This window comes from Mus pahari, chromosome 5 (assembly GCF_900095145.1).
Source record: "Mus pahari chromosome 5, PAHARI_EIJ_v1.1, whole genome shotgun sequence".
In the NCBI taxonomy this organism is placed as follows: Eukaryota; Metazoa; Chordata; class Mammalia; order Rodentia; family Muridae; genus Mus; species Mus pahari.
The window spans coordinates 29327860-29338870 of record NC_034594.1 but is presented as its reverse complement, the minus strand read 5'-3'; positions in this window follow the sequence as shown (position 1 = coordinate 29338870).

The window sequence follows — 11011 nt, the reverse complement described above, 5'->3', positions numbered from 1 at the left end:
AAGAAAGAAAGAAAGAAAGAAAGAAAGAAAGAAAGAAAGAAAGAAAGAAAGAAAAAGAAAAATGAAAAAAGTGTTTTGTTATCAACAAAGCTGAAACAAGTTGAATATTTAAAGAGCAGTTTTACATCAGACATGGACATGCAGACTTTGGAGTTTTCCCAGGTGATTTTGAGTCTTACTTAGGTCTAATATTTCATTACTATTCTCGTCTTTCTTTATTTTGGAACAATAATGTATAACTTATATATGAGAAGCATATGAGCTTTTTTTAAAAGAAAAATAAGGAATTGAAGTTAAGAGATTGCATGAATCTCCTAGCAGAGTTTGAACTTGAACTTTTAAAAATTATTGAGATTTTGATAGTCTAAAGAAAATTATAAAGTTGAACTAAATTCATTTTGTGTAATGTTATGACTACAAGCCAATAGGGACCAGGTAGTAGACTGTGGTAATTTGAATAGGTGTACTTCCCATATACTCATGTGCGTAACTGCTTATCCCATATAGTGTGACACTATTACGGAGTATGACCTTGCTGCAGTAGGTGTAGCCTTGTTTGAGATAGTGTGTCACCGTGTAGCCATGGTTTGATGCCTTATATATGTTTACACTATGCACAGTGTGGCACGCAATCTCCTTCTGCTACCTATGGATCCAGATACATAGTTCTCCAGTCTTTCTCCAGCAGCATGTCTGCCTGGATGCTGTCATGCTTCCCATCATGATGATAATGGACGGAACTTCTGAAACTGTCACCAATTAAGTGTTTTCCTTTATAAGAGTTGCCTTGGTCATGCTATTTTTTCCACAGGAATGAAACACAAACTAAGACAATCTTGATGACTGAATACATTTTGAAATGATATAATAATCATAAATGCATTTAAAATTAATAATCATTTAATCTATACTTTGATAATGGCTAAAAACTATAAATTAGAGTTTCAAAACAGTAAAGCAGTATTTCACAGATATACTTTTTACAGATATATATTTCACAGATATGTATAACTAAATAGTTGAGTGTCTGTCTCATCTTCTCTTTAATATTTAATTTAAAATCTCATCTAAGAAAAGAAGGAGATGGTAATTAACAAATGAATCATAACAAGTTTTCAAAAATCACCAATCTATCCATACTTAAAATGAAAAGGTTTTCTGAAGAAATATTACTACAGCTCTGGACAATCTCTTCCTAAAGAGACTATCCACAGAGCTCATTTGTTTTCTCAGTAGTCACAAAATATATACTTGGGGATTTTATAAAGCACTGTTCAATTAATGAAAAAGAAACAAATAGGATGATATAATAGAGAGACCCTCTATGTTTGGAACCTTCAGAATGAGACAATACAGTTATCTGGCCGTGAATAAGATTTTTCTTTGAAAATATACATAGCAAAACCAAAAATGCTTATCTGATACTGTAGGTTTAGGAAGGTCACCATTCACACCATAAAGTAAGATTCCTTCTTCACTTAAAACAAAAAATAACCACTAAAGAAGTCCTGAAGGGCAGATAAGAAAGACAAAATTTGCCATGCCTGTCTAATTAAAGTTACATCTCCCTCAACAGAAGTAAACAATGCCTGCTACTGGACACCTTGACAGATTTCTGGGTATGGTGAGGTCAAGGACATTGGAAAAGTAACACAAATCCTTTTACTAGGTCATCATAAACTCTAATTACATTCAAAATATTATCACTATATCCACAGTTAAGTGTAGCTATAAGACCTCATTAATGAAGCTTTTCCTTACAGAAAATAAAGACGAATAGAGAGAAAACATAATTGCATACAAAACAGAGATCTCTCTATACATTAGGAACCCCATCAGTGATTGATATATCTATATTACCAATCAATGTATCTTTATCTATGGCTCATGGAACATGAAGAAAAGTTAGCCAGAATGATTGTATGAGCAAGATATTAGGATATGGGGAAAACAGTCTCTTATTGATTTGGTTTCATAAACAAGACCAGAGTGAAATTAATGTCACCAGAAATGTTAACATGGAATGAAAGAACTTTATTTAATTTTTTGATCCTAGTCCTAGATAAAGAACTACAAAGCAACTGTCATTTTCTAGGTGATAAAGAATTAATCTTCTAATGTGACAATTTACAAGCAGGTATATGCATATATTTATGTATATGTGTATAAATATCTATAGGTATTTATTAATCAAAGATAATCAAAGCAAAAATATGTCAACTTGAGAGTGCAAATCCATAAAAGAGTTCTAAGGAGTTTAGCTGTAATTGTCTGAAGGGAGGAAAGAGAAAGGGTTATATGGTAATTCTTCATCAAACATTTCAAATAAGTAAATTAGTACATATATGATACTATTTGGATTTTGATTTGCTTGAAACATGTTTTATTTTCTTCTTTTAAATCTTTTATTTCATTTTGTTCATTTGTTTCTGTCACAGAGAGTTTTAAAGCAGCTAATTTTTCTGTTTTTATATATTCATATCTAGAAAATGATTTTTATATAAATAAACTATAATAGGAGTTTCACCTATGTCTTGTATGAGTAAGGATTAGATTTATGTCTGTACTAAGGAATCATGCTTGGCTAGGTTGAAAGCATTCTGGCTTTAGGATGGGAAAATTACTTTATTATGTGAACATAAATAGAGATACTACAAAAGACATGACTGGATCATTGGATAAGGAAAAAGGAATAAGAAGTGAAATAATTTTCACTGGGACAATAAAGAAAAACTTGCTCATACATGCAAAGATAAAAGCCCATATTAGGACACAGTAAAAAGGAAATCATCTGCATATCAAGAACACTATGGTAGTGGAGTTTTCTGTGCAAGAAGTGAAAGAACTCATGATTTATTAAATATGCATGCATTTTAGGTTGTTATTCTGCCCTCCAAAAATAGAAGAAAATTAATTTGTCATTTAAGTAAGCCAGTGCATGTGTTTTGAGAAGATGACTTGTATAGCCTAGTACTATTTGATCATATTCAAAGACTAATGACCAAAAATTTTCAATTTATTGTCATAAGATTTTAGTGATTGAATAGGAAGTATGTAAATTTAGAAGTGATGATACCTGCTTATAATCTTGGCACTTACAACATTGAAGTAGAGATGGCAGAAGTACAAGATCATTCTTGACTGCACTGTAAGTATAAGCCCAACCTGGCCTCTATAAGTTCTTTATACAATTGGAGCTTTGAATTTATCTTGGAGAGCTTTAAGGAAAAGAAAGGGGGGTGCAGGTAAGTGATTAGGGAAACAGTGTATGTTCAGAAGTTTTGGGGGAGATATCAAAAGGTATACAGAACTAGAATCAAACAGAATCACAAGTACAAGCCACCATGGAATGTTGATGGACAGATAAATAAGTGTCCACAGTGGAGAGGAATCCAGCTGGTTATCTACTGCCAAATAATCTGCTCTGAAACCCTGTACACAGTAATATTACAGATTGAGCAGTTTGTGTGTGTGTGTGTGTGTGTGTGTGTGTGTGTGTGTGTAATTATGAACATATATTAATAGGTAATTGGTAGTTTTTTGTACTACAAATACAAATAACAAGTATTCATTTTTATATTTGATATAAGACTTAAAATAATTGACATTCTTATATAAAACTTTAATCAAAAGTTTTATACCTTGACTTTTGTAAATCTGAATAAGTTAGTTTTAAAAATTTTATAATTTAGGTTATTAAAATTATTCCATTACAGTGAAGCATATTTTGTATGCAAAAGAAACTCCCAAAGGAAACAGCTTTCATAAATTTTTCCAAATACAAGATTTACATTGCACTTTGATTAACCCAAATTAAAATGTGCTAGGTCTATTTACCACATAAGGACTATAGTGATACTGCAGTGCTCAGAATTTGCTGAGATATCCCCCCTGAATTTCTTGCCTTACTACAAATATATTAATTATACTTCCCTATACTGAATTCCCTTCCAATTATGAATTAGGAAACATATTTTTTCAACTCTTTCAAAACTACAGTTGGCAACTAGAGCTGGCATAAATGTTGTATATGTGCTTCCCTTGGAATTTTGTTTTGATGTGATTTCACACTTGAATGCTTTGCATCTTTACAACTGTTAAGGCGTGCTTCTTTCCCACAGACTGTAACAACATGAATTACTAGACTTTTGGAGTATATAAAATATAGCATTTTGCTTATGTTATTTAATTGTTTAATCATAGGACATCATAAGAAAGAAAACTCAAGGGTAACTTCCAGGGCATCTTAGGGTTCAAGGAGAAAATTCCTGCCAGGTAACAGAAAGATACCTACCTGAAGAACTTTGTGGGGATCACTGGGACTACACGAAATGAAGCAACAAAGTGAACAAAGGAGCTTGGTTTCGGCTGAAGTCAGTAAAAATTGCCAAGTACTGTATGGATCATACAAAGGACTGACTTGACTCAGTGCTTTTCCTAGCACAGAAGTAAAGAATAAAATTTGAAGGACTTAGGAGTTGGTAGCAATAATACACATATACAATGAGGCAGTATCATAGAATAATTAGCTGTAGTGGATCAAAATGGAAAATAATTTCAAAGATTAAAATTAATATGTTCTTGTGGACAGGTGAAAATATCACTCTATTAGGTATTTTCTATAACTACAAGAATGAGGTTAGGAAGAAAAACAGAATATATATGTTTAAGTTGTGTCTTCCATTAAATTCAGGTCTACCACTAACTTTAAATATTCGGAAACAAACCACCATGTGGTAGTTTTTTGTCAGTTTGTCAGTTTTCCATATATAAAAATATTTGGAAAAAAATTTTAATTTAGAAATTTGTCCCATCAAATTATCAGATGGGATTGATGGAGAGGTATATATTCTTAGTTAATGATTGACATAAGGATGACTCACTTTACTGTGGACAATGCCACCCCTAGGCAGGCTTTCTGGGTAAAATAAGAGAGCAAGTTGAAAAAGCATAGAGCCAGCCATTGAACCAATTTCATCCATGATCTCTTGCTTAACTATTCCTACTCTGTCTGAGCTCTTGCTTTAACTTCCTGTAATGGATGAATTCAATTATAAGATAAAGTAAACTCTTTCTTCCCCTCAAAGTGTTTGTAGTCAGTGTTTTATAAGAGAAACAAACAAAAAACTATTTTAAAATGGGGTACAGAGATGAACAAAGAATTATCATCTGAGAAATATCTAAAAGCCGAGAAGCACCTAAAGAAATGTTCAACATCCTCAGTAATCAGGAAAATGCAAATATAAACAACCCTGAGATTCCACATCACACCAGTCAGAATGGCTAAGATCAACAATTCAGGTGACAGCAGATGTTGGCAAGGATGTGGAGAAAGAGAAACACTCCTCCAGTTTTGGTGGGATTGGAATCTGGTACAAGCACTCTGGAAATCAATCTGGCAGTTCTTCAGAAAACAGGACATAGGACTCCTGGGCATATACCCTAAAGATGTTCCAACATCTAAAAAGGACACATGTTCTACTATGTTCATAGCAACCTTACTTATAATAGTCAGAAGCTGGAAAGATCACAGATGTCCTTCAACAGAGGAATGGACTCAGAAAATGTGGTACATTTACACAATGGAATACTACTCTTCTATTAAAAACAATGAATTCATCAAAATCTTAGGCAAATGGATGGAAATAGAAAATATCAATCTGAATAAGGTAACTCAGTCACAAAATAATACATATGGTATGTCCTCACTGATAAGTGGATATTAGCCCTAAAGCTCAGAATAACCAAGATACAATCACCAGACTATATGAAGCTCAAGAAATAGAAAGACAAAAATGTGGATGCTTCAGTCCTTAGAAGGGGAAACTAAATACTCATGGGAGGTAGAGGGTGGGAGGGACTTGGAAAAAAGAGAAGAGTGGGCAAAGGTGTACAAGATGAGGTATGGGAGGGGATGGGGATAATATACAGAGGGTCAGGAATTTGAACAGAAGTGTGTAGCCATGGGGAACTGGAGTTATAGATCAGAAAGTCCCAGATGCCAGGAAAACAAGAAGCTCCCAGGATCCAGAGGGGAAGAGATGAGTTGAAATGCCTGGGCAAAGGGGAGGGAGAACTTGTAGAGACCATATCCAGAGATTAGGCATGGCCCCTGGTTGGCAGATGGGTCCACCCATTCATCTCCAAATTTTTAACCCATAATTGCTCCTATCTAAAGGACATATGGGGACAAAGTGTGAAGCAGAGATTGAAAAGCCATCCAGAGACTGCCCCACCTTGGGATTCATCCCATATACAGACACCTAATCCAGACCCTATTGCAGATGCCAAGAAGTACTTGTTGAGAGGAGCCTGATATAGCTATCTCCTGAGAAGCTCTGTCAAAGCCTGATAAATACAGAAGAGGATACTAGCAACCAAACATTGGACTGAACTTGGGGACCCTAATGGAGGAGGTAGAGGACTGAGGGACTGAAGGAGCCGAAGGGGTTTGCAAATCCATAGAAAGAACAACAATATCAACCAACCAGATCCCCCAGAATTCCCAGGGACTAAACCACTAACCAAAGAGTACACATGGAGGGACAATGGCTCCAGCTGTATATTTAGCTGAGGCTGACCTTGTCTGACATCAATGGGAAGAAAGGGCCTTGGTCCTGTGAAGGCCCGATGCCCCAGTATAGGGGAATGCCAGGGGCAGTGTGGTAGGAAAGGGTGGGTGGGGAGGGGAGAACCCTCATAGAAGCAGGGGGAAATGGGTGAATGAAAACTTTATTAAATTAAGGTGGGCACTAAGTTTAATGACAGTGAAATTATAAGAGAGTACAGAGAATCTAGACACTCAGCAAAGCAACTGAAACAAACAAACAAACAAACAAACAAAAAATGACCAAAGACAGAACTAGGAGACACCACAATTTAGTTGCCTATCACATATGGTTTTGATAGTACCCCAGACCTGAGTCTAGGCCACAGAGAAATAGGTAACATGACTGGTGATTAACAGAAAATAGCAGAAAGACAAGACACAGTGGGGATACTGAGAAATTAAAAAGAGTTGTGTTAAATCTTGATCTTTCATGTATTTTAATGTAGTGATAAATAAAAATGCAGATGACAGAAATTAAGAGTTTATCTGAAGCCAATTACTAAAATTTTGATATGAACTGCACATCTTATACAAATCTAGGAACAATGGATGGTGGAATTCTGCTGTTAAAAGTAAATTTAAGCCAAATTTAAGTTTTTGTGACTCACTAGTGAATAATTGTTACTGCAAGTTGGCAGTGAAATAAAGTGCCCATGAAGGAGAATAGCTGTGTACCAAATTGACTGAGGTATTGATCAGTGTCACAGTCTGACAATTAAAATTTAACAATGAGATGAGCTACAAAAGATAAACAGTGAGCAACAAAAACTAATAGAAGGGAGTTCCAGGCAGAAGACTCATGCCATTGTGAACAATATGACTGTATGATGGTAGTTGCACATTGATTATTTTTGAACTGGAGATTGCTGTTCACCTCCAGTTCATGAAGTGTGGGCAGGTCACAATTTCATTGATTTGGATTCCAAAGTAAATGAGTAAGAGTTATTTGAGTTTGAGTTTAAAGTTTGACAACTTCGAGAGTTAATATGGAAATAGGAAAAGAATTTACACAGATGCCTGAGGGAGCTACAGTCTTGAATTATGAGAATTTCATTTCTGGAATCCTAGAAATAAAAATAAATAAATAAATAAATAAATAAATAAATAAATAAATAAATATTTGCTCAATTAAAATTAAGTAACTTGGAAATCCAGACGAAACCATTCCTTTCTTTGGAAATTCCCTTTTTTATTGTGATTGATATTTTGTTTATTTTGTATATTCGTGTTCCTTTGTGTCTGTGTACGTCTATTCATACATGTGCATATGAAAGCCTGGAAATGACTTCACTTTTCTTCCTCTATTGCTTTTCTGCCTCATGCACTGAGTTTGCATCTTACAATAAAGCTCAAAGCTCTCCTACATGGTGTGGTTGGTTTGATAGCTAGCATACTCCAGCTATCTCTTATATCCACCTTCCTTAGCATGATGCCAAGGCTACCAAGCATCTACTCTGGAATAAGGACTGAACCTTGTCCTCTCAACCTCTGAGCTGTCTCCCCATATGATTTCATTTTCAATTTGTAAAACATGTAATGGATGTTTTCTTCATTTAGCTATGTCATAATTAAGCGCAAATATCTGTATATTTCATCATTTACATTAAGGACCAATTGTCCTTTCCTTATTGTTCCTGAATGTCTTTATTAAAAAATTAAAGAAGATATGCTGCAATAGGCAATTAAAGCTCAGTACTATCTGAACCAAAATCTTCTCAAGCACCATGCTATTGCTAATCATATTTGACTAATTTGTTATGTTCCACATTTACATGTTTCTATTAACTTTTCATGTTTTATTTTCTTTCATTTATATTCAAATAACCTAAAGTCATATTTGTTCTGAACTTAAATTGCAGGTTTCCCAAGAAGATAATTTTGTTAACTTATGCCATTTACTATTAAAAAGCTGTAATCTAGTATCTTAATTATATAGTAAGTTTTAAAATGAGCAGGGAACAAAGAAATTATAAGTATTTAAATGCTATGCTCTAACAATTTGGTCTAGGATTAGACAAATTTTATCAAGAGAATAAATAAAAGACAGACAATGTAGAGATAATTATTTTTCATAATTGGAGACATAAAGGGAAAAATAGATCTCTATAATATTGTTTTGGGTAAAATATATTTCTTTAATTCCATATAATTGTACTATACTAGAATTTGAAACACAAATATAACATACAGACAGCTGCCTGCCATTTTATTTGTGGCTTTAATTATAAAAAAAAGAACAAAACATTATTGTAGGAAGAGAAATGATCAACTTTATCAAAAAAACTTAAGATGCTTGTATGGAAATCTTTTGATCACTTTTTGCATAATGAAATTACATTCCCTTACTCTTTGCACTTAAAGTCAAAAAAATAATAAATATTTTTTAAACTTTATAGGAAAACAGGATCTTGGCCAAAGTTTACAACATACAGACACACATACACACACAAACACACACACACACACACACACACACAAACATACTCACACATTCTCCCCTCCTCCCTCTCCAAACACTGTAAAGTATAGACACACATACACACACTACTAACAAATTAAAATAAAATAATTTCTAAAAAATTTAAATTAGAGTTCTTTATTCAGCTATATCTCCCATATTATTCTCCAGTGTCTAGACCTGCAGATCTGCTGACCCTTCAAATCCTAATTATGGTGATTTGAATAAGTATAGCTGCAAAAAATCTCTTAGATTTGAAAGCTTAGTCATCAGTCACCAGGGAATAGCACTGCTTGAGAATGATTAGGAATTGTGGCTTTGTTAGAGTGGGTCTGGCCTTATTGGACATAAGTGTGCCACTATGGGTCGACGTGAGGTTTCATAAAAGCCCAAGCAATGTCCATGTAACAATCTCTGTCTGGTACCTGCAGATCTTGATGTAGAATGCTCAACTGCTTCTCCTGCGTTATGTCTGCCTATGCCCTCCATTCTCTCCACCGTGATAATAATAGCCTAAACATCTGAAATTCTGAGCAAGCCCCAATTAAGTGATGGATTCATTGATCATTGTCTTTTCACAGCAATAAAGCACTGACTAAGACCAAAGTTGGTACCAAGAAGTGTGATATTGATGTGATAAGCCTATGTTGCTTTTTGTGGAATGTGGATTTGGGGACTGCCCCGAACTGCAGGACTTAAACAAGAGGGTTCTGGAGATAAAGGAACTATGATGACAAGTTTTGGGATCAGAAGATGCGAAGGAAGGAGGCAAGACAAAAATCCAGTAAAAGCCTCCTTTACTTTTGGGAAATGGAGGTTTTGTTTTGTTTTGTTTGTTTGTTTTTGAGACAGGGTTTCTCTGTGTAGTCCTGGCTGTCCTGGAACTCTCTCTGTAGACCAGGCTGGCCTCGAACTCAGAAATCTGCCTGCCTCTACCTCCCAAGTGCTGGGATTAAAGACGTGTGCCACCACACCCAGCGAAAGGGAGGGTTTTTAAAGATGAAAACCGCAAGTGGTATTTGGTCAGATACACAGGTTAAGCTGGTGGTGCTAGGTAACTCATTAACTTCACAGGAATGTCCTCATTGTAAAAGGAAAGGAATGCCCTCATTGTAAAATGTCCAGAGTCAATTACAGAAAGGAAGCAAGATAGTGGAAGAAGCAAGAGTGTTAGAGGCTGAGATTCCAGGGACTTCCCAGCCCCCAAAATGGACTCTGAGTTAGAAAAACAGATGAGTACTTTAAGGGAGTTTAAGGGCCATACTAGTAGGAATTTGGAAGACAGTAGAAGAGCAATGTAGACTATGATGGAGCTCGTCTCCTTTAGAAGAGAAGAATATTAGTAAATGGCCTTGAAACTATTTTTTCATGATATTTTGGTTAAGAATATTGCATTTTTATGACTGTGTCTGAATATATTTGCTTGAGGCTGAAATGAAAATCTTTAGATTAATGATTTTGGTCTGCAAGATTTCAAGATAGATTAGTTTTGACTCTTTTCTGTAAAAACAATTGGTCACTCTTATATACTCTATATAGAGAGGAATTGATCTAAGCACAGAAAAACATAAAATACATAGTTTCAGATGAAGAGAAGTAAGAAAATGTGATTGGGTTAAGTTCAATGTTCAAAAAGGTAGAAAGTTGAAGGGAAAGCCTGATGCTAAGTAGAATAAAGGATGTGATGACCTCAAGTAAAGATCTCATTCAGCTTAAGCTCCCAATTCGTGAAGGGCAATTAAATAATATCTTAATCAGTGAAGGAAAACATTAAAAACAGAAAGCCGTTGAATATGTATTTGAGTGTAGTGGCTAAGCTCTAGCAAGCTGAAGAGGAGCTTGGCAGATATAGCTACATGGTTCTGGCATTAGAATCAAGGACACACACACACACACACAGAGAGAGAGAGAGAGAGAGAGAGAGAGAGAGAGAGAGAGAGAGA